Source organism: Bos indicus, chromosome 21 (genome assembly GCF_029378745.1).
Source record: "Bos indicus isolate NIAB-ARS_2022 breed Sahiwal x Tharparkar chromosome 21, NIAB-ARS_B.indTharparkar_mat_pri_1.0, whole genome shotgun sequence".
Taxonomy (NCBI): Eukaryota; Metazoa; Chordata; class Mammalia; order Artiodactyla; family Bovidae; genus Bos; species Bos indicus.
The window spans coordinates 11421415-11443882 of NC_091780.1; the positions used below are offsets into that span (position 1 = coordinate 11421415).

The 22468-nt window shown below is 39.0% G+C and overlaps 1 long non-coding RNA gene across 1 annotated transcript in view; it reads left to right on the forward strand.

Annotated features, from left to right (window-relative positions):
• The first annotated feature begins 293 nt into the window (after positions 1-293).
• The window catches only part of LOC109575766 (uncharacterized), a 40424-nt gene continuing 18249 nt past the window's right edge, over positions 294-22468 (forward strand). The window contains exons 1-3 of the long non-coding RNA XR_002183289.2: positions 294-423; positions 18135-18292; positions 21793-21837. This is a non-coding gene — a long non-coding RNA (uncharacterized lncRNA). The remainder of the gene's footprint in view (positions 424-18134; positions 18293-21792; positions 21838-22468) is intronic.

Genomic DNA, 22468 nt, shown 5'->3' on the forward strand with positions numbered 1-22468 from the left:
AGAAGTTTCTGGAAGGTCTCAGTTTAGTTTTGTAAAAATCTCTTGGTCTGCTGTAGACGGAGCATACATAATTGATACCTAGTAGATGCCTTAACCACTTATGTGACATTTTGTTTTAGTCTCAAGCCTTGCATGGAGGAATAAAATTTGGGAGTGAAGGAAGAGGTTGGAGATAGAGGATATTATTTTTAGCTAAAAAAAAAAAAAAAAGAAAGTTAAAATAAGCAAATGTGATTTCATGGAAGGCAGCCACCTCTTGGGTCCAAGTCCATGGCAAAGTTCACACAGTCCAACTTCCATATAACTGTATGAAAACAACATGTTTGCTATTTATAAGGAATTCCCTTGGGGAAACCAGCTTTAAAAAGGAGGATAGGTTGTTGTGAGGAAAACTGGATGTGAGTGGATGGGGCCTCTTTAAAGGTAAGGGCTTAGATGTGTGTGTGTATGTGTGTGTGTGTGTGTGTGTGTGTAGTGGTGGTGGGATGGGTGATGGGAGTCGCTGTTCAAAACCACTTTGTGATTATAAATAATAAAAAAAAATTCAATCGGAAGTGCGTTCTGCCAAACTGGACAATAAAGCTCCTAGCAGGGCATTGAGATTTTCTTAATCAGGGTCAGACCCACATGCATAAGGCCAATGAGTTCAGTGGGAAAAAACGACTCTTCTTCCCCGTTTTTTTCCCCTTTCCTTTTTTCTTTCATTTGGAAGGGACCCCCTCATAAACATGCAGAGCAATTTTCCAGTACATTAACCCAGGAGGGATCCTCTCTCTGTCGGCTCAAGAGACAGAGAAGTTGAGAACCAGGGTGAGGGGAAGATGGATGAGCCTGGGATATAAGAGAGGGCAGTTTTTCCACTGTCCTGCCCTGTACACCTAGGACAAAGACTTCATTGACTGCCATGCTTGACATCAGCCTCATAAACTAGTAGTCAGGCACAAAGGGTCTGACACTTGAAAGTACAAGTCCCTGCCTTTTCTATTGCAGCTGTGCAGGGGGGTTGGGCCTAACAGTGGTGCCCCTTTGTCAGCCCACAGGACAAGAGGTGAAGATAAATAGTATTGACTTTAAGGTAGTCACCCAATCTTGCTATTTCCCCAAAGACAACACTTCCTCTCAGGCCGCACATCATGGCCCCAGGAGATCTAGCCATCTTCCCTTTGGCCAGGGAGCTAGGGTAGAGTTGGCCTGGGTAGCAAGGAAGGTGCAGAGTGGACATGTAGCTGGAGGGAAGGAGAGAAGACAGGGGCTAGTACAGAGTCGTGGGATCCGTTCCTCGTCCTCTGTGAGGAGGTGGTATGGTTTTCATGCATTCCAGCTTGGTCACAGTGGTTTCTTTCATTCTCTTGAGATCCCCAGAAATGATCCTAGAGGGAAAAAAACAAATGCAGGAAGCAAGACTGAAAACCATGTACATTTATATGATCCAAAAGATAGGGGGAAAAAAAAAAAGCAACAACTCACATTGGTATCTCTGATTATCACAAGGCCAGAAAGCACAATACTTTTCTGGGAACATTTTGGCAATAAAACTTTAAAACAAGCACATAAGTTGAATGCAATCATTTAAGAATCATATGTGCTGAAGGCAGGGACACAGCTGTGTGATTTGTTGGGGTTTGATTGTTGCAATTGCTAGTTTTTTTCATTATTATTTTATTCATCGTTAGTTTTTACTTGATGCATTTTATTATTATTTTTTATTTGCAGCTGCATAGGTAAACTTTTTTGTATTATTTCTGTGTTAGAAGATAAGGGATTTAAAATCCAAAACACCGAACCCATTTGGATTTGAAGGCTTATGTGCTGTGCTTAGTCACTCAGTTGTATCTGACTCTTTGTGACTCCGTAGACTGCAGCCTGCCAGGCTCCTCTGTCCATGGGGATTCTCCAGGCAAGAATACTGGAGTGGGTTGCCAAGCCCTTGTCCAAGGGATCTTCCCAACCCAGGGATCAAACCCAGGTCTCTCACATTGCAGGCAGATTTTTTATTGACTGAGCCACCAGGGAACCTCTTGATGGCTTATGACCAAGTTCAACAGCTTAGAGAGGATCACTCTTCCTGGGTGTCTTTCTAGACCTTCTGAATGCAGGATGCTATTTCAGATGTCTTTTCATCCTCTAAAGAGGCTCAACGGATGATGATTTATGAGCCCTCCTCAATGACAAGTGTCCATCTCAAGTTAAACCTCTTCTCTTTAGAGTGGACTTACGGGTCTCAGAGCAGACAGATTCTAAAGAGCTCTCCAAAAATATTTTATGTACACAGAGAGAAGGGTGTGGTAGCTCAAATCCCTATAGGTCCCATGTTCAAGCTGAAGAAAGGTTACAGTTAGGATGTGAACGCCAGAGGGGAGTTCCATTTAAACCCTAACAGTGGAACTCAGATCAATCACACATTAGCTGGTTTATAAAATCTAGCTGAGCTTCCCTTCCCATTGCCTTTTCAAAATTTCTCAGTTTAGCCCCTTCTTCTATTGACAATGCCACTTTACATCATTTGAGAATATATCCTTTATCCAAGTCATTTCAAGAACTCTATTCTCTAAAACTGTGCTATAATTTCATTTTAGAGAACACTGCTTGAGGCTAAGATAAAAAGAGATCACATTGATAGGAAACTGAGATTAGCTCCTTTCTATGAATCTTTTAAGTAAACATATTTACTCTAAAAACTAATAGTTTCAAGTTGAGAAACAAGTTTCTTGAAAACAGAGGACATATTGACTAGCTTCGATTCACATTCATTTAACCTCCTCTTTAAGGGAGTCCTATAGCTGATGAACTTAGAATATGTTTTGAACTTGATTTGCCTTTGAACAATTATGTGGCAATAGTTTTGTACATGTGTGTTCAGTTGTGTCCGACTCTTTTGTGATCCCACGGACCATAGCACACCAGACTCCTCTGTCATGGGATTTCCCAGCCAGAATACTGGAGTGGGTTGCCATTTCCTCTTCCAGGGGATATTCCTGACCTAGATATCAAACCTGAGTCTCCTGCATTGGCAGGCAGATTCTTTAGCACTGAGGCACCCGGGAAGTCTGGCAATAATTTTGACTTATTTATAAAAGCATTATGTCTTGAAGGAGGTGGATTTCATTCATTGCCTTTTGTTTTCACTTCTGGAGTTCCTAAATTCATTATTTCCAGGATCTAGTCATGTTCACTTACACTTCAATAGAGCTTTGATTATTTCCAGAAACCTACAAGTTATCTCAGAGTGACACTTTTATTTTCATATCTCAGCGATGGTTTATGGGGCAAACTGAAAGCTGAGCGTAACTTTGTCCTTCTGCCTCTGCCTAATGCCTCCTTCCTCTTCCGAGAGCCATTGGGTCTTCATTTCTCTGGGCTCTTGGATATTCCTCTGGGGTCTCTTCATCCTTCACCCTCCAGACTCTCAAACTGACATTCTGCATAGAACATCATTTGGCAACTCTCAGATGTGATGTGCTAAGTCTCCTTATAGCAGGAAAAAAAAAAAAAAGCTGAACAGAAGTAAACAGAAAGCTAGTTTGCAGTTGTAGGAAAGAAAAGTGAAGGTTATGTCTAGGGGATTTTCATGGGATGATGAGATGTGAACTTCTGGGAAATTTGTTTCACTTTTCCTTTTCCGTTTTTGCCTCTTCTAGTCCATTCTTTTCCAGACAGTACATTGTTTCACGGGTTTTCATTGTGAAAATTCTGAAATAGATATTGAACATTCTAAGCAGATCTTCTCAAAAGCAGCAAAGTGGTTAGCCTTGGCTCTCCTCTTTGCCTATGCTATCCATTGTATTTCTACCTCTTGACTCAAAACACAGAAGGAACTTTCCATCAGAGGTTATCTGTCAAACCCTAGGGTAGGGAATATCTCTTAATGTTTTCTTCTGAGTCTCCTCTTCCTGAGAGGCAACAAGTTTGTGGGGAAAGCTCATGGATTGGGTGCTGGGAAGGCTTCTGTTCTAGTCTAATTCTGTCCATTCTTGTGCTCCCTTCATTGAACTTGGACACTCATTTCATCTCCCTCAGTTTTCTTATCTGTAAGATGGACAAACTACACATATCTGTATGATTGTTTTCTTTCCTTCTTTCTTGTCCCTTATGTTCTAACAGTGGACTGCATTTTTTTTTCCCCCATTATAATTATGGGAAATAAGCATGTTTAAACAGATAAGTGAACATCGAAAAATATAATCTCAATTTTAGGTATTGTTGATATCGCAACTGGAAAGGTCCATGAATTTGATGTATATACATGACCTAACATTTCCTCTCTTCTTTATTTAGACCTGGGTCATGCACTTGGCGGAGAAGGCAATGGCACCCCACTCCAGTACTTTTGCCTGGAAAATCCCATGGACGGAGGAGTCCATGGGGTCACTAAGAGTTGGATACGACTGAGCGACTTCACTTTCATTTTTCACTTTCATGCATTGGAGAAGGAAATGGCAACCCACTCCAGTGTTCTTGCCTGGAGAATCCCAGGGACTGGAAGCCTGGTGGGCTGCCGTCTATGGGGTCGCACAGAGTTGGACACAACTGAAGCGACTTAGCAGCAGTAGCAGCATGCACTTGGAATTGATATATTTTGGGAGTTTTTCTTAGTTCTAGTTGAGGACATGTGGTTTTGTAAAGACACCATTAAAAGCTAACTTACTGGGTAGAGACCTTCGCATGTGCTTGTCCCATGGGATTCAGCGACTGGCCTGACTTTCCTAGTCTGAATCAGAGTTTAAAAATTCTTTTAAATAAACATTTGTGTTCTGCCTTGTCCAAGGTCTTTCTGACAAAAATATATTTTTATTTGCATACTATTTGACATTTATTTTAGGTAAAAGATCTATTTCAGCCCATTTGTATTTATGCTGATATAGGCTGTGGGCCACCTTGTCTGTCTGGTGTGTGTACTGGGAGCTGAGTTGAACCAGGAGGCCTTCCTTTGTCTCTCACTAACTTTGTCTCCTCGAGCTAGACTGTGGCTTCAGGGAAAGGAAAGAGAACTCTCCCTGTGTAAAGCCCAGTGCGGGTCCCATACCCTGTATCCTTGTAGAACCAAGGCCAAGGAAATACGAACAGAGTGAAATAAGTCATAAAGAGAAAAACAAATATTATATATATTAACTCATATGTGTGGAATCTAGAAAAATAGTACAGATGATCTTATTTGCAAAGCAGAAATAGAAACACAGATGTAGAGAACAAAGATATGGACACCAAATGGGGAAAGGAAGGATGGGATGGGTTGGGAGTTTGGGATTGACATATATACACTGCTATGCATAAGATAGATAACAAATAAGAACTGACTGTATAGTGCTGGGAACTCTATTCAGTGTTCTCTGGTGACCTAGAAGGGAAGGAAATACAAAAAAGAAGGGATATATATATTCATATAGCTGAGTCACTTTGCTGTACAGCAGACACTAACACAGCATTTTAAAGCAATTATACACCAATAAAATTTTTTTAAAAGAATGGCCACCTTGGTTTTGTCCCTCTTCTCCTTGATGTTGGCCCCAAGGGACTTCTGTTAAGAGTCTGTGAATACCTATGAATCTTGATACTGAACTTACAAGGACATGGGTCACTTACATTAAAGGGTTAATTGTTGCTTTTAACTCTCTAATTTCGCTTTCCCCTCAGTGATTCAACCTCATATGACAGACTTAGTACGCATGTCCAATTTGATAACCTGTGAACCTCAAACTCCACCTATGTTAAACTCACTTCCAGTCTCCCCTTAGAAAAGCAAGCTCTGCTTTCTCTTTCATTTTCCCATTTCTATAATTATCATTGCTTTTGTTATCCAAACTCAGAAATTGAGCTGCATCTCTGATTTTTTTTCTTCTTCTTCTCTTTTCCTCTTGCTCCCTTTGTGACAGCAGCGATGTGTTCCTACTGAGTCTTGTCGCTTCTACATCCTGATTCTATCCTATTTCTATGGCCCTGTGTAGTTGAGACTCTCAGATATTCATTGCTAAATTACTGCAGTGACACCTGAGGTGAGTTTCTTTTTCATCGCTTACCTAACACACTTCTCCATTCCAGCCAACTCTCTTCTATGTATGTTCCAGTGACCTGTGCCTCAATCTGGTTTCCTACCCAGAAGGAGGTCATTTTTGTTCCCTTGTACCTTTCAACTCACATTCCTCAGCAAGTCTGCCTTGAATTCTCTAGAGATGAGTGAACATGCACCCTCTGGATACCCATTGCACCATTAGTCTTTATCATCTACTTCATTATTCTCATTTGAGAAAACACATAAAATACCTATTGTAGTTTTCTAGAAGCTGTTTGAATTGTGAACAAGATGATATGAAGCTTACAAATCAGGTCAAGAAATTCAGTAGAGAGGTAGGTGGTAACAATAAGACGGTGATACTCTCACGGGCTAGGAAATATTCTAATCATTTATTGTCATTGACGATAAATGTCAATGTCATTAACAATAAGTGTCCTTTTCCACAGAACTGGAAAAGATCAGAGTGCTGACAATAACCCTATGAGGCTGTTACTCAGGATTCCATTTCATAGATGTGAAAACAGAGGTGCAAACAGGCTCAGCCCAATGAAGAACACGTTTTATAAGAATGACAAAGGATTATGAAAGCCTGGTAGGAGAGATGACTCCTGTCCACTTGAAATAAATGTTATGAAGGAGGTTTAAAGAAAGAGGAAAGTGATTTGGTATTTTCCAAGTAACTAATTAGAAATGCTCCGTCTTTCAGTCTTATATTATTGTAGTTCTATGAGTTCATCTTTGCACTCCTGATTGGATGGGTCACTCCTTAGGACAAATATTAATTCTCTTTGTTCCCTCCACAGCATCTAACCCAGTGTTTTTCATATAGCAGCTGTAGTTGATAGATGCTTAATTACCTTTTGTTGTCTTGAGCACAGAGATGCTGCATTTCAGGGTCTTTTTTTGTTGTTTTCTTTTCTCACCATTTCTAGATATATATATTGATTTAGTCATTTATTTTGATTTTGGGGAAATAAGTTATTTAGTGTATATACTATATGCCTCAGTTCAGTTCAGTTCATTCGCTCAGTCGTGTCTGACTCTTTGCGACCCCATGAATCGCAGCACGCCAGGCCTCCCTGTCCATCACCAACTCCCGGAGTTCACTGAGACTCACGTCCATCGAGTCAGTGATGCCATCCAGCCATCTCATCCTCTGTCATCCCCTTCTCCTCCTGCCCCCAATCCCTCCCAGCATCAGAGTCTTTTCCAATGAGTCAACTCTTCACATGAGGTGGCCAAAGTACTGGAGTTTCAGCTTTAGTATCATACCTTCCAAAGAAATCCCAGGGCTGATCTCCTTCAGGATGGACTGGTTGGATCTCCTTGCAGTCCAAGGGACTCTCAAGAGTCTTCTCCAACACCACAGTTCAAAAGCATCAATTCTTAGGCGCTCAGCCTTCTTCACAGTCCAACTCTCACATCCATGCATGACCACTGGAAAAACCATAGCCTTGACTAGACGGACCCTATGTTGGCAAAGTAATGTCTCTGCTTTTGAATATGCTATCTAGGTTGGTCATACTTTCCTTCCAAGGAGTAAGCGTCTTTTAATTTCATGGCTGTAGTCACCATCTGCAGTGATTTTGGAGCCCAGAAAAATAAAGTCTGACACTGTTTCCACTGTTTCCCCATCTATTTCCCTTGAAGTGATGGGACCGATGAGTATATGCCTATATAGGTTAAATAGCAATGACTTTTAAATTTTTGATTAATTTCAAGATAGAATACTTTTGAAGCAGTTTTCCTTCAATCACCCTAATCAATTTTTGCCAAGTAAGAATGGACTTACAACATAAGGAATTAAGGCTGGTATAAGTGAGCCAATGTTGTTCAGGTGCTGAGTTGCGTTCAACCCTTTGTGATCTCATGGACTGCAGCACACCAGCCTTCCTTGTCCTTCACTATCTCCCAAAGTTTGCTCAAACTCATGTCCATTGAGTCAGTTAGGCCATCCAACCATCTCATCCTCTGTTGCCACCTTCTCATCCTGCCCTGAGTCTTTCCCAGCATCAGGGTTTTTCCCAATGGATTGGCTCTTCACATCAGTGGCCAAAGTATTGGAGCTTCAGCTTCAGCATCAGTCCCTCCTATGGGCCAATATAAGTTAGTAAAGACTTTTCACAGAACCAGTGATGTTCCCTAGAGCTTCTCATTCTGGTGGTATGTCCTTTCTAATGTTCCGATGACTTTCTCACAGGGTTGTTGAGAGGATTAAATGTAACAAAAAGTTAATCAGAAAAGAAAAGTGTTTAACACATAGTCATTTCATATTTGTTAAATGTCATCATCAGCAGCAGCAGTATTATCTTCAGTGCTTTATCAACTTCATCGTCTTCATCACATCATCCTCATCATCAGTGTCACCATCAGCAGCATCATCCATCATCACCACTCATATACATGAACTGTCAATGTCATTGCTCTCAGTGACCAAAACTGCAACATGGTTCTAATATTAATGTGATACTATGTTGGGCTGAGTGGTCTTAGTAAAGGACTTACAATACTAGACTCCGGTGATTTTCCCAGAGCAAAGACTTTTTGTACTTCATTAGTATACAACTAGGAATCGTTGCTTCTCATGTATCACATATGGCTTTCTTCTGTGGGAGGGTGAGCTGCAGTGTCTTCTGCTTGATGAAATTAGCTATGACTCCCTGCACACTCTCACTTCCAAGTGGACCCTTATTAGTGTCCTTCATCCCCAAATGGATTCACTTACAGGCCATTCAACAAATAAATACATTTATGTTTAAAGTCCTTTTAAAGTTTACTAGCAATTGATAGCTTTGAAATTTCTAAAATGAAGCTGAATTTATGGCTAGCCAGCAAATATTTTTGTTAAACAAATCACATATCCTTTACACTAAATGCAACTGAAAACTATGCAAAAAAAGGAAATTATTTGTAATTTAACTGAAAAATAGAGGTAAGGTAAGAAATTTGTATGCAGGTCAGGAAGCAACAGTTAGAACTGGACATGGAACAACAGACTGGTTCCAAATAGGAAAAGGAGTTCGTCAAGGCTGTATATTGTCACCCTGCTTATTTAACTTATATGCAGAGTACATCATGAGAAACACTGGACTGGAAGAAACACAAGCTGAAATTAAGATTGCCGGGAGAAATATCAATAACCTCAGATATGCAGATGACACCACCCTTATGGCAGAAAGTGAAGAGGAACTCAAAAGCCTCTTGATGAAAGTGAAAGTGGAGAGTGAAAAAGTTGGCTTAAAGCTCAACATTCAGAAAACGAAGATCATGGCATCTGGTCCCACCACTTCAAGGGAAATAGATGGGGAAACAGTGGAAACGGTGTCAGACTTTATTTTTCTGGGCTCCAAAATCACTACAGATGGTGACTGCAGCCATGAAATTAAAAGACGCTTACTCCTTGGAAGGAAAGTTATGACCAACCTAGATAGCATATTGAAAAGCAGAGACATTACTTTGCCAAAAGGTCCGTTTAGTCAAGGCTATGGTTTTTCCTGTGGTCATGTATGGATGTGAGAGTTGGACTGTGAAGAAAGCTGAGTGCCGAAGAATTGATGCTTTTGAACTGTGGTGTTGGAGAAGACTCTTGAGAGTCCCTTGGACTGCAAGGAGATCCAACCAGTCCATCCTGAAGGAGATCAGCCCTGGGATTTCTTTGGAAGGAATGATACTAAAGCTGAAACTCCAGTACTTTGGCCACCTCATGTGAAGAGTTGACTCATTGGAAAAGACTCTGATGCTGGGAGGGATTGGGGGCAGGAGGAGAAGGGGACAACAGAGGATGAGATGGCTGGATGGCATCACTGACTCGATGGACGTGAGTCTGAGTGAACTCCGGGAGTTGGTGATGGACAGGGAGGCCTGGCGTGCTGCGATTCATGGGCTCGCAAAGAGTTGGACATGACTGAGCGACTGAACTGATCTGATCTGAAGATCTATTTTGCTGCTGATTCATTTGTCCTTTCCAAGGGCAACTAATACATATTTAAATAAAAGAAGTGATCTGTTAAATGATATCTATTGAAAACAGTCTTGTCCAGAAAGTTACATGTTCAGAAATATTAATTTGACTTTCTTTTCTGAAATCATCTAAAATAAAAATAATGTAGAGAGTTTTAGATATAGACACTACTACCAAGGACACAATCCTTTCATCTTGACTTCCTTGAAATTCGTATTTATTACTAGTTAAATTATTGGCTACCATAAAAATAACATAAAAAATAAAGAGAAAATTTAAATGTATGTCCAAACGTATGGATTGCTAACACTGAATTTGTTGTTTTTTGTATTTGATCCATCCTGACATTCTACAGTTACAGAATTACTTAGTATATAACCTGTAATTATAAGATACGTCCACATAGCTGGTTAACAGAGAAAAGTAAAAATGTTTAACAGATTTTTTTTTTTTACCTTCCTAATTTCTCCCACTTACCTCCTCTCAAGCTATAGTTTAAAAAATCCTAAAAAGACTTTGAAGTTTACAAAGAATTAAAAATCAGTATGACAAGTAACAGAAGTTTTCCTAGTCCATCATTCGTCATAAAAATTTAATTAAATTAGGAATTTTTGAATAAAATATATATACCATAATAGTTTATAACATTGTACAGGAGATGGTGATGAAAACCATCCCCAAGAAAAAGAAATGCAAAAGGCAAAATGGTTGTATGAGGAGGCCTTGCAAATAGCTGAGAAAAGAAGAGAAGCAAAAGGAAAAGGGGAAAAGGAAAGATATATCTATTTGAATGCAGAGTTCCAAAGAATAGCAAGGAGAGATAAGATAGCCTTCCAAAGTAATCAATGCAGAAAAACAGAGGAAAACAATAGAATGGGAAAGATTAGAGATCTCTTCAAGAAAATTAGAGATACCAAGGGAACATTTCATGCAAAGTTGGGCACAATAAAGGACGAAAATGGTATGGACCTAACAGAAACAGAAGGTATTAAGAAGAGGTGGCAAGAATACACAGAAGAGCTATATAAAAAAGGTCTTCATGACCCAGATAACCACGATAGTGTGATCACTCACCTAGAACCAGACATCCTGGAATATGAAGTCAAGTGGGCCTTAAGAAACATTACTGTGAACAAAGCTAATGGAAATGATGGAATTCCAGTGGAGCTATTTCAAATCCTAGACAGCATATTAAAAAGCAGCAACATTACTTTCCCGACAAAGGTCCATCTAGTCAAAGCTATGGTTTTTCCAATAGTCCTGTGAGCATTGTGATGTGAGAGTTGGACCATAAAGAAAGCTGAGCACAGAAGAATTGATGCTTTTGAACTGTGGTGTTGGAGAAGACTCTTGAGAGTCCCTTGGACTTCAAGAAGATCCAACCAGTCAATCCTAAAGGAAATCAGTCCTGAATATTCATTGGAAGGGCTGATGCTGTAGCTGAAGCTCCAATACTTCGGCCACCTGATGCGAAGAGCTGACTCATCTGAAAAGACCCTTATGCTGGGAAAGATTGAAGGCAGGAGGTGAAGGGGATGATAGAGGATGGGATGTCAGATAGAGTCACTGACTGAATGGACATGAGTTTGAGTAAGCTCAGGGAGTTGGTGATGAACAGGGAAGCCTGCCATGCTGCAGTCCATGGGGTCTCAGAGTTGGACATGACTGAGCAACTAAACTGAACTGAACTGAATGAATAAGGACCTACTGTATAGCCCAGGTAAATACCTCCATATCGTGTAATAACCTATAAAAGAGGATGTAAAAAAAGAATATATATATGTATACATATAAAACTGAATCACTTTGGTGGGCACTTGAAACTAACACAACATTGTGAATCAACCATTGCGAATCAACTAGATTTCAATAAAATTAAAAATAAAAATTAACATAAAATACCAAAAAATTAGAAAATTAGAAGAAATATAATATAAACTTTAAACTTATTAAGTACATTTTATTTTAAATTCATTGTCTTTACATCTTTCATTTTGCTGCTAACTGGTTTGGGAAGCTTACTTCTTACCTGTGAGAAGTAAGCGTCCCTTTAATATACTTTCTGAGAAATAACGTCACTGAAATGTGAAAGAATATTCAGGTGAATTTGATGGAAATTTCTGATTGTGTGCTATTTTTCAAAAAAAAAAAGGTGATAATTTTTTAAATGAATAATGGTAATTATCAAGCTATTTATAGATTAATTGGTATGAATTGTTTGGTTATTTCTAATTTCAATGTATGATCAAGTCTTATATGACACATGGAGGAATCATAAGTAAAGTCAACACCAAACTAGTGTGAGAGGAGAAAGTGAAAGAGGAGAGTGGAAAAGCTGGCTTAAAACTCAACACTCAAAAAACAAAGATCATGTGATCTGGTCCCATCACTTCATGGCAAATAGATGGGGAAACAATGGAAACAGTGACAGACTTTATTTTCTTGGGCTCTAAAATCACTGCAGATGATAACTGCAGCCATGAAATTAAAAGATACTTGCTCCTTGGAAGGAAAGCTATGGCCAACCTAGACAGCATATTAAAAAGCAGAGACATTACCTTGCAAACAAAGGTCCATCTAGTCAAGGCTACGGTTTTTCCAGTAGTCATGTATGGATGTGAGAGCTGGACCATAAAGAAAGCTGAACATCAAAGAATTGATGCTTTTGAACTGTGGTGTTGGAAAAGACTCTTGAGAGTGCCTTGGACTACAAGGAGATCAAACCAGTCAATCCCAAAGGAAATCAGTCCTGAATATTCATTGGAAGGGCTGATGCTGAAGCTGAAGCTCCAATACTTTGGCCACCTGATGTGAAGAGCCGACTCACTGGAGAAGACCCTGATTCTGGGAAAGATAGAAAGCAGAAGGAGATGGGGACGACAGAGAATGAGATGGTTGGATGGCATCACCAACCCAATGGACATGAATTTGAATACAATAATTGTAGTGTTGATATTTAGATTATCTAAATATTGTTTGATTGATCTGTAAAAAATAGTTGTTAGATAAATTAGAAATATAAACTTTATTTTGGGGGAAGATGGATTTTTAAATGACTTAACACCTTCAAAGCACCTGTTTATTAACAATGACTATGGAACTGCATCTCATTCACTGTAGAACCACAGAGAATCTGAAGTATAAACTTTTGCAGGGGACATTTTTCTTGTCATTCTCAGGGGTACAGCATGGATTTTAAATAATATTCTTAACTTTTTAAGCTGTTTGCACTCTTCACCAATTAATTCCATTTTTTAGCACCATTCCCCCAGCAATTAGTTCTAAGAATGAAATATTTTACCTTATTAACATTCCATTTGACTATCCAGCTTCATTGTTTGAAAACAAATTGAGCATCTCTAGGATGAATTTAACAAATTTTGTCTTTAGAAAACAAAATTATATTCTGATTCATTGTGATTGTGTCAGTACTAAATTACACTGGAAGTTTTACAATAAGGCATCACCTTCAAGTTGTATATTAAAATATCCTTCCCCAAATAAGTAATCCTTAACTTGTGAATTCATGAGGGGGTTTTGAAGTATTTTTGAAAAATTAGGGAAAAGGGAAGGAGTTCCATCTTTCTGCTTATAACTCCAAAGAGTTAGTCTTGAAAAATCAAAAGGGATTTGTGTAAGATATACCAACGTGCTTATTGGGGTAACCATGTCCTCATCTTACTCTGAAGGAGGATTTCTTTGTTATAACACATCAACCTACAGCCAACCGTTTGGTTATCACAAAAGTACAAGTACTTGAGCAGTCATTGAGATGAGAAAGCCTAATAAAGAATCAACCGAACATTAGATTTTAACACAAACGTGCTCTCCATCACACATGGTAACAGAACGCAGAATGCATTACAGAAGAGCCTTGTCTCTCATGTGATAGGAAGGTGCTGGAAGAGGAAGCACTTTTGCATTTATTCACACCCCAAAATGTTCTGTATCAGGGAATTCACTCCATCAGAGAAGAACGATTTCTATCCTCATTTGTGTTTGAAACATGAAAACAACATAACAGCTGCATACTGCATTGAATAAGGAAGATCCACATGCATTTAAATCACTTATATCTTACTTTTTTATGATGCAATTGTGAATTATGTTCCTTTTGCATCTGTAATTAGAGGGCAGAACAGATGGCGAAGGCTTCGTTTAAAGTGATGTGTCCATTAAAATAACCTATGCTGCCAAATGATTGTTCACTATAACAGGGTATTCATTCACTGTGGCAGGCACTTTGCTGTACTGAAATATGTTGCAAAGGCCCCTGGACTATACATGACGCTTATTATTTTTAAGGGCTTTCCAATAAAAGGGTTCACTGTAGCACAGCTAGCTTTGTACCTCATTTATCTTGTGAGCATATGTTTTACTATATTGTTCTAATTAAAAAGTGACCTTGTATATAATGATCAGAACTCAGTGCTGAAAATGATTCATATAGGAGCTGGGGATACGAGAAGACAGTCCAAGCCATATTAAACCGGGCAGTGAGGCAAGGGGGCGGGGCAATCTCTTCTTGTGCGTTACTTGGAGATGATTTTTAAAGAGGAAAAAAAAAATAAACACAGGAAGAAAAGGGTAAAAAAGTCATCATAAGATTTGGTTCAAAGATGCTCGTATGAAGTTTAATTATTTTACATCTGGCCAAAGCATACTGACTTCTGTGTCGTTCAAAGCTATGAAAGATGCACTTTGTTTTGCTTTGCTTTGCTTGGTTAAGATTGTCGGAACTTTTTGGCATATCAGAGTCTAGTCAGCCATAATAATAAATACTATTGAAATTTCAGATTTTTCAGCTTCTGAGGGCAAAAAAGACCTTTCAAATACGACTTCACAGAATTCCCCAAATTTTACAAAATAGTTATAATTTCTGCATTATGAAGCAAAAAACAGTTTCAAAGAGATTAGGAGAGCAGCCTGACTCATCCATTGGTAAAAACATTTAAAAAGAAAATTTTGAAAACAATAGGAAAAAAACATTGAAAACAACAGATGAAAACATAAATAACTTCTTTATGTAATTTATGGAGAAGACATTTTCTAGGTAAAAATTGGTGAAAAAAGTCAAAAGCACATGTTACAAATTTCACAAACGAAACAAAAGTACACACATCTAACTGAAGAAATTGTTTGTAACCAGTATGAAAGGAACTGTCCATCCTTGATATGTGAAGAACTCACACAAATCAATAAGGAAATACTGAGACTCAATAGGAACATACCACAATGTTAACTATCTGTTTACAGCATAAAATACAAATAGTTTACAGATAGCTTACAGCAGAACACACAAATTGCTAATTAAAATAAAAAATATGTTCAACTTAATTTGCAATCAAACTCTTTTAAAATAAATAACAAGAAGTACCATTTTCAACTAATATTAGGAAGCCTTTTAAAATGTTCATGCCCACTTCTTGGGAAGTTTTGGAAAGGTCTTTGTGGTGATGCTAATTTGGGTCAGAAAGATATTTATGAAAAGTGTTTGAATAATTTAGGTCAGAAGTATTTTTTTAAAAATGTGTGCATTTTATCTATTACTTCTACAAGTCAATGCTAAGGGATCAGGCAGAAATGTGGCAAAATTTTGTGCATTTGGATTTCAATTATAATGTTATTTATTGAGTTTTTAAAAATCTCCTAATTATCAATACCCTGGTAATAGTTTGTAAAGTTTTAATATTTTCATCCCCAAACACTGTAGCATTAAAAATAATGTGCTTAAAATCTGAGTTCTGTTTGAATTCAAGGAAGAAATCTTGCCATCAGGGATTTATTTCAAAATTCATTGTGAAAATTCACTTCTGGCAGACCGAATTTCATCTCTCAGGGAGGCTTTTCTTAATTTTGACTAATCAATAAGAGATTCTCATACTTTGGCAGTTTTTCTCTACCTGCTTTTTTGCGAGTAGTTAATAGTCTGTAAATACCATTTAAGAAGCACCAAGGGAGTACACCATTAAGAGGAAATCTTCAGGGAACCCTTTCGTAGAGAGAAAGTCTTTGAATAATACAAATATTTACTCCTAAATAACTTTTATTGGTTTTAACATTTATTTTAAAATCCTTTAGGTGGAGCTTCCAGTCATCATGAGTATTTTTATTTCAGAAAAAAAAACAACAACAATCACTCCCTTTTTTATCTGAGTTCTTGTTTCCCCAACTTCTTTAGTAAACTTGGATTTGGCTCTATAATAAGAGGATGGGCTGAGGATGTGGAGAGCTTCTGAATGACAGTGTCTGCTCTTCAGATTCTTTGAATTTGCATTTATGGAATCTGCCAACATTTTGATGGGCATTCCCAATCTGGTATGGAGCTGAGAGGTGAAGTAGCCAGCACAAGTGAAATTAAGCAGCTTCGCCAGGACTTTACATCCTTCTGGGAGGAACTTAGACATAGCCACAGGCTCAGTACTCCCATGGAAACACTGTGGAAAATCACCACCACTCCGTGCCGCCAGGAGTGGGGAAACGGAGGTCCACCCCCAGACCTCCTACCTGACTCTAGGTCATCTCCCGATGTCTCAGAATGTCCCAGTGTGAACTGAGATGATAATTAGCACCTGGTCCATAGGATAATCAAGAAGATTAAGGCAAGGGTGATGTGGAAATGATTTTCAGTCTTGCACGGGGAAATCAAGCACTTACCACATTATATGCGTTTTGATTGCTTTCTTGTCAGACTCTATTCTGGGCTGGAAAATTCTACAGAGCAGGTGCAAAGTCTCCTTCCCTTCTCCTTCCCCAGAGCTTACTCCAGACCCTGTCACAGAGTCCTTGTTTTATAAATTTGTGTTTTTTTTTTTTTTTTTTTTCCTTTTCACTGGACTGACACATAAAGGAGTAGTTTCTGAGTGGAATGTGATTGTATTTTAAACTCCTTGGAAGACGCCCATATATTCCAAGGATCACTAGTTCTGCCAGAGCTTCTGTTAGTTTTATTTATCAGTATCTCTTCCATCATTGTTAACTACTTCACACAAGGCCCTGAACAAAATTTAAAGATACTTTACCTGTCTGTTAGAATCTTAGAATCTAGTTTCTTCATTGCACAATATGATTATTCAGTAATAAAGATATTAAGAATTGGACATTCAAGATTCATTCAGACTTCTCACAATGGCAAAATATTCCAGACCTATACTTTCTTGATTTGAAATGGAATCAGGGCAGGAAAAAGTTACAGGACTAATATAAAATAAGGAATAGCTGAATATACATTAAAATATGATTGCCAAACAGACCAAGAGAAAATGGTTCTTTGGTGTTTTTTATTATGAAAGCTCAATTTTAAAATATCAATATTTTATGCTTTAATTTTTGACCTCTGACCAAGCTATTTGTCATTGTTGGAATAGTGTTCTGCAACCACTACTTACATGCTTTTCATTGTGAAATGGGTCTTTGGTGATCATTCTTTTTCATGGAGTGCATCTATCTTTCTCAGTTAAGATTTTCGGCTTTTACTTCCCCAAAGGTTACATCTATAATAATTGTGTTACCCTACCTGCCAGTGGCCATTTCTCAATTATTCTAACTCAACTATTTGTGGTTTCCAGTAGAAGTATGCTTCCCATTTCTTCCCATACACGGATGCTTGTTTCATGAATGCCTGTGGTTTATTTCCTCTTCTCCAGAAAATTAAGAGGCCATAGATCAGAGGAAAAAAATGCTAATTTAAAGGCCAGGCATGGCATGGTTGAAAGCTTCAGATGGTTTAGAATGCTATGAGTCCTTCAAAGAATTTCTTGAGTCTATGCAGTTTTCAATTCATTAAGGTCAGTCCAAGAATATTTGATCTAACTGCCCATCCAGGTAAGCTCTGTGTGTGTGTGTGTGTGTGTGTATGCATGCTCACTGAGGCTTGGTGAGACTTTAAATATTGTTAATTCTTTTTTAAAAAAATTTTGTATTAGAGTATAGTTGATTTACAAAGTTGCTTTAATTTCAGGTGTACGCAAAGTAGATCAGTTGTACATATACATATACCCATTGTTTTTCAGATTCTTTTCCCATATGGGTTATTAAAGAATAATGAATAGAGTTCCCTGTGCTATACAGTAGGTCCTTTTTAGTTATCTATTTTATGTACAGTAGTGTGAGCTTTGTTAATTCTGATTGTGAAGCAAGGTGATCACTGACATGTTCTTACAGGGGACAGTTTTCCAGTTTTGAAGAGACCTGTTGGGATAAACACATTCAAGATAACAGCGCTGGGACAGGACAAAAGCCACTTCATTGTAAAAATGCCTTCAACCTGAAACATTCTGATGGACCTGTGCACGAACAATGGACACACACTGCCTAATGTGGTATGTAAAGATAGCAATAACCCTTAATGGCGACTGTAAAATGAAGCATTATGTTAGCCAGTAGAAAGGAAAATGCAAATTGATTCCCTTTTTGTTTAGACGTAAGTGCTTATCAAGGTTAGTAGGTATTCAAGGTCTGTGACACCAGAATAATTTGTTTTATTATAATACATGGAAAAAGAGAGTGCTTCGGGCTTTCTGAGTGACTCGGATGGCCAGAGAAAATTCTACAGTCTGGGCTCTTAACAATCTCATTTCAACATAGCTCCAACTCTATCTCATAGACAGAAAGGAGGTTCAGAACCAAACCTTTTTAAAGTGAGATGATGGTGTTATAGATGAAAGCTAGTAATATTTTTTCCTTGGAGAGAATATAGAATTGAAGTTTGCATTTTGATTTGAAGGATTTTAGAATTGCCTAATAGACAAAGGCTTTCCAAGTTCATTATCTCAGGTTCCTGGACACTAGCAAGATGTTCCCTGTTGACTGTTCCCTGTCACAGGGGCTCAGTGGACAGCAGACATTATGATATGTGTGAGTCAGTTTGGCCGGAGCACAAACCACACCCAACCAACCGCCAGGTCTCTCTATACTAAATCTAAGTCTATGGGACTCTTTTATTCTGGTCTGGTCACCAAGGTAACAGCTTAATTTTTGCATGCTGTCACACAGTGACACCTATTGTTTGATACAGCAATTTTTGGCAATGCCTTCATACATCTCTACCCAGATGGTAGCTCAGGAAGAGGGAAGGTGAGAGGGCAGAAGGAATCATATTGATGGAAAAAGCTTTTCATTTGAAATGCTGAGCCACAGTGAGAGCTACTGAATGTCTTCCCTGGGTACAAGTGATCTCTCATAGCTAGGCTAATTTACAGAGATCCTGACAATGGTAAACATGGCGGCTCAGAATTTACTTTCAGCTGTTAAGTAGATGCAAAATGCATTTCAAACACATGAATTCTTTAACACATGAATGAACAGATAAAACCAGCTCCATATAAATGGACTTAAACACAGAAATGGATATAGCTCTCTAATTCTTAAGTAGGATTTGGTATTTGGATCTTCCTTCTAGTGGGTTACTGAGTGAAATAATTTTAATGAAAAAAATTAGACTTTGATTCAGTGGGTTGGTGAATTATGGACATAACTAGTTAGTTACCATTCTGGGGAATTGTGTGAGTGCAATACCTGGAACAATTACTGCCCCCCTCCCCCCACCACCTTGGGAATAGATCGCTGTCTGTCAAGGGAAAATCTCCCAGATAAATAATAAAACACTACAAATGAAATCGACTGTATTAGTGGTCTTTGCTTTGCAAATCAGCAGAAAATAACTTGAGCTAGCTTATTCAAAAAAGGGTATTCATATGAAGGATACTGAAGTTGTCATGAAAGGGCTGAATTAAGTGGTGTTAGAAAGCATGGAAACATTGATATTGAGGTCCGGATCTTCCTTCTTGAGATCTATCATTAGTGAACTCAGTTCCCAGGAATTCTCTGTTACAATAAACTCATGTAAGAAGGAAGCTGATTGGCCCAGCTTGGGCCAGAGATCTAATTACTCTGCATATGGTAGTCGGAGAAGCAGGGTTGTAAAACTTGCACATGACCCACCACTAAGGGGCCTTTCTGCGGAGTAGCGGGAGAGTCAGAAGAAAGGGAAAAGTGTGAGTTGGAGAGACACCACCAAACATGTCAATTATAATGGTAAAATAACAAAGGTTTTTGTTTTCAGCAAATAGTGATCTCATTTGAGAGACAGCGACTCCGAGTCTAGAATAAACTACAGGTACCATAGCATGGGGTTTCCCCGGTGGCTCAGTGGTAAAAGTACCTGCTTGCCAATGCAGGAGATGCAGGTTCAGTCTCTGTGTCAGGAAAATTCCCTAGAGAAGGAAATGGCAACCCACTTCAGTATTCTTGCTTGGGAAATCCCATGGACAGAGGAGCCTTGAGGGCTATGGTCCATGGAGTCGCAAAGAGTTGGGCGTGACTTAGGGACTAAACAACAACAGTAGCAGAGTCCTTGAGCCTTTCATAGTTCATCTTTCTTCAGTTTTTTTTTAGCCCCATCTTAGGCAATACTATTCCCCTCCCACATACTGTAAAAAATTCACCCTTAGAACAAAGTCAGATATAGAACTTATTGTAGTTCCCTAAACATGAAGCATGTCATCTGTACTCCTACCCCCTTGCTTATGCCATGCTCTGTGACCCAGAATACGACCCCTCCCCTCTACCTGGGTGTTGGCCTTGTAGAGCACTTAGCAGGATTTGAATATCACCTCCTCCAGGAAGACCTCTCTGTCACCACCATCAATCAAGTTCTCAGCTCACTGTGGCTTCTCTCCAGTGCCTAGAACATGAGAGATAGATTTATTTTTCATATTTGTAGCCAAAGATGAGGACAATATTTCTTTTGTACCTTTGTATCCTCTACTGCATCTGGGCCAGATGTTGGCCCAAGAAGTGCTCTTTGGAAAAAGGAGTGAGGCAAAGTCAATGTGAATGCAAACTGGAGGCCTCTAGAATCTCTCTCCTTCTCTGCTGCTCCCCAGAGCAACATGGCTGTCCCCTGGACCTTCCTCTCGCAGCCTATAGGTGGCAATGAGAGGTTTCTCTCTCCAGCTCTTCTTTCCTTCAGGTCTGATGGTAATGACAAATCATTCAGGAGCATGCTGTGTTTGGAATGAAACCAACGCAGCAACAGTGTTAGACACACTTCAGTCCCTATCAATCTTGACAGGATTTTTATATGGGGATTTTATGACGAAAGGCTTCATATCCCATCACACCTTCCCCGAGCCATTCATTCCTGGGGGAATATTTATCTACAATCATAAAAAAAAAAAAAAAACTCTAAGAAAACCTGCAACATATTGCTATTACCTAACATAAGCAGCCTCCATTGTTCCTGATATTAGCTACACAGACCCACATGCTATTTCAGTGTGTGATGTACATACAATGGACATGTTTTTATAGTTACACATTCACTTATACCAATTATACAAGCATATGCTGTATACAGCAACCTTTCTTGGACATAGAGTGGCAAAGTCACACACACACACACACACACAGAACACAAAAGGAAAGGAAAGAATATTATTGTTTTCACTCCTTCATAAATAAGCCTCATTTTTTATGCCAAAAGTTGGGGAGGTGGTGATAGAAACCAGCACAACATTGTAAAGCAATTATACTCCTATCAAAATTAATTAAAGTAAAAGAAGTGAGAAGAGGGGCACAGAATTCTAAATGAGGTGAGATACAGGCTTTTCTAAACATTTTACATCTTTCACCTTTTTCACTGTGTCCATTTTGCTAAATCCACTCCCAGCAATCAAGGCCAGCACACTCATTTGCCTAATTTGGAATTAGAGAGAACGTGGATTGATTTTTCAGCTTCTCTCAGAATACAGGGGAAAGGCCATCTGTTAGGATGAACAGCATGTATAAATCCTTCTTGACTCATCTTCTCTGACAACAGGGATGGAAGAGTAGCTGGTGGACCGCGGCATTCTCTGGATTCATGGTAAGAAATTCACCCTCCCTCCGAGAAGTCCATCAGTTAATATTAACAAGCAGAAAGAGCAAGAACCACTTGGCAGGAAGCTCTGAATTTCCCCCAGACTCTGAGTCAAGAGGTCATCAAGGAAGGAGTCTGGCTGTAAAGTACACCTATCTTCCTGTGATGAGAGTGACGACCGGGGTGACTGGAATCAGAGTGTAGCCTGCCCTCCTTTGGCAAACAAACACCCACTCTAGTAAGTGCCTTTTAATGTGCATCGAGGCTGTGTCTAGGAAAAGGATGCACACTTGGCAAGTACAGAGCTGTAAGGGGATCACTTTGACATGCCGATAAAGCTTATTGGTTTACTTTGGACTTGGCTTTATCATTTACTGAAGGATATTATTAGTGTGGAGATGATAGCCGTTTTCGGACTTCTCGAACAAAAGCCAGTGAAATGCATATGAACAAGAGGTCTGTTATGGAGAATTCTACCCTGTTTGTTCAGTGACTTTGGGATCCTAATCATGCAACTTAACAGAGATAAGACTCAGAGCAGAGAAAGAGAGCCCACCCAGTTTGGGGCCCCCAGGAAGATGAAAGTCAGTCGTGTTAAAAATGGAAGCCCATCCAACTCTGAGCATGTGTGTCGTTT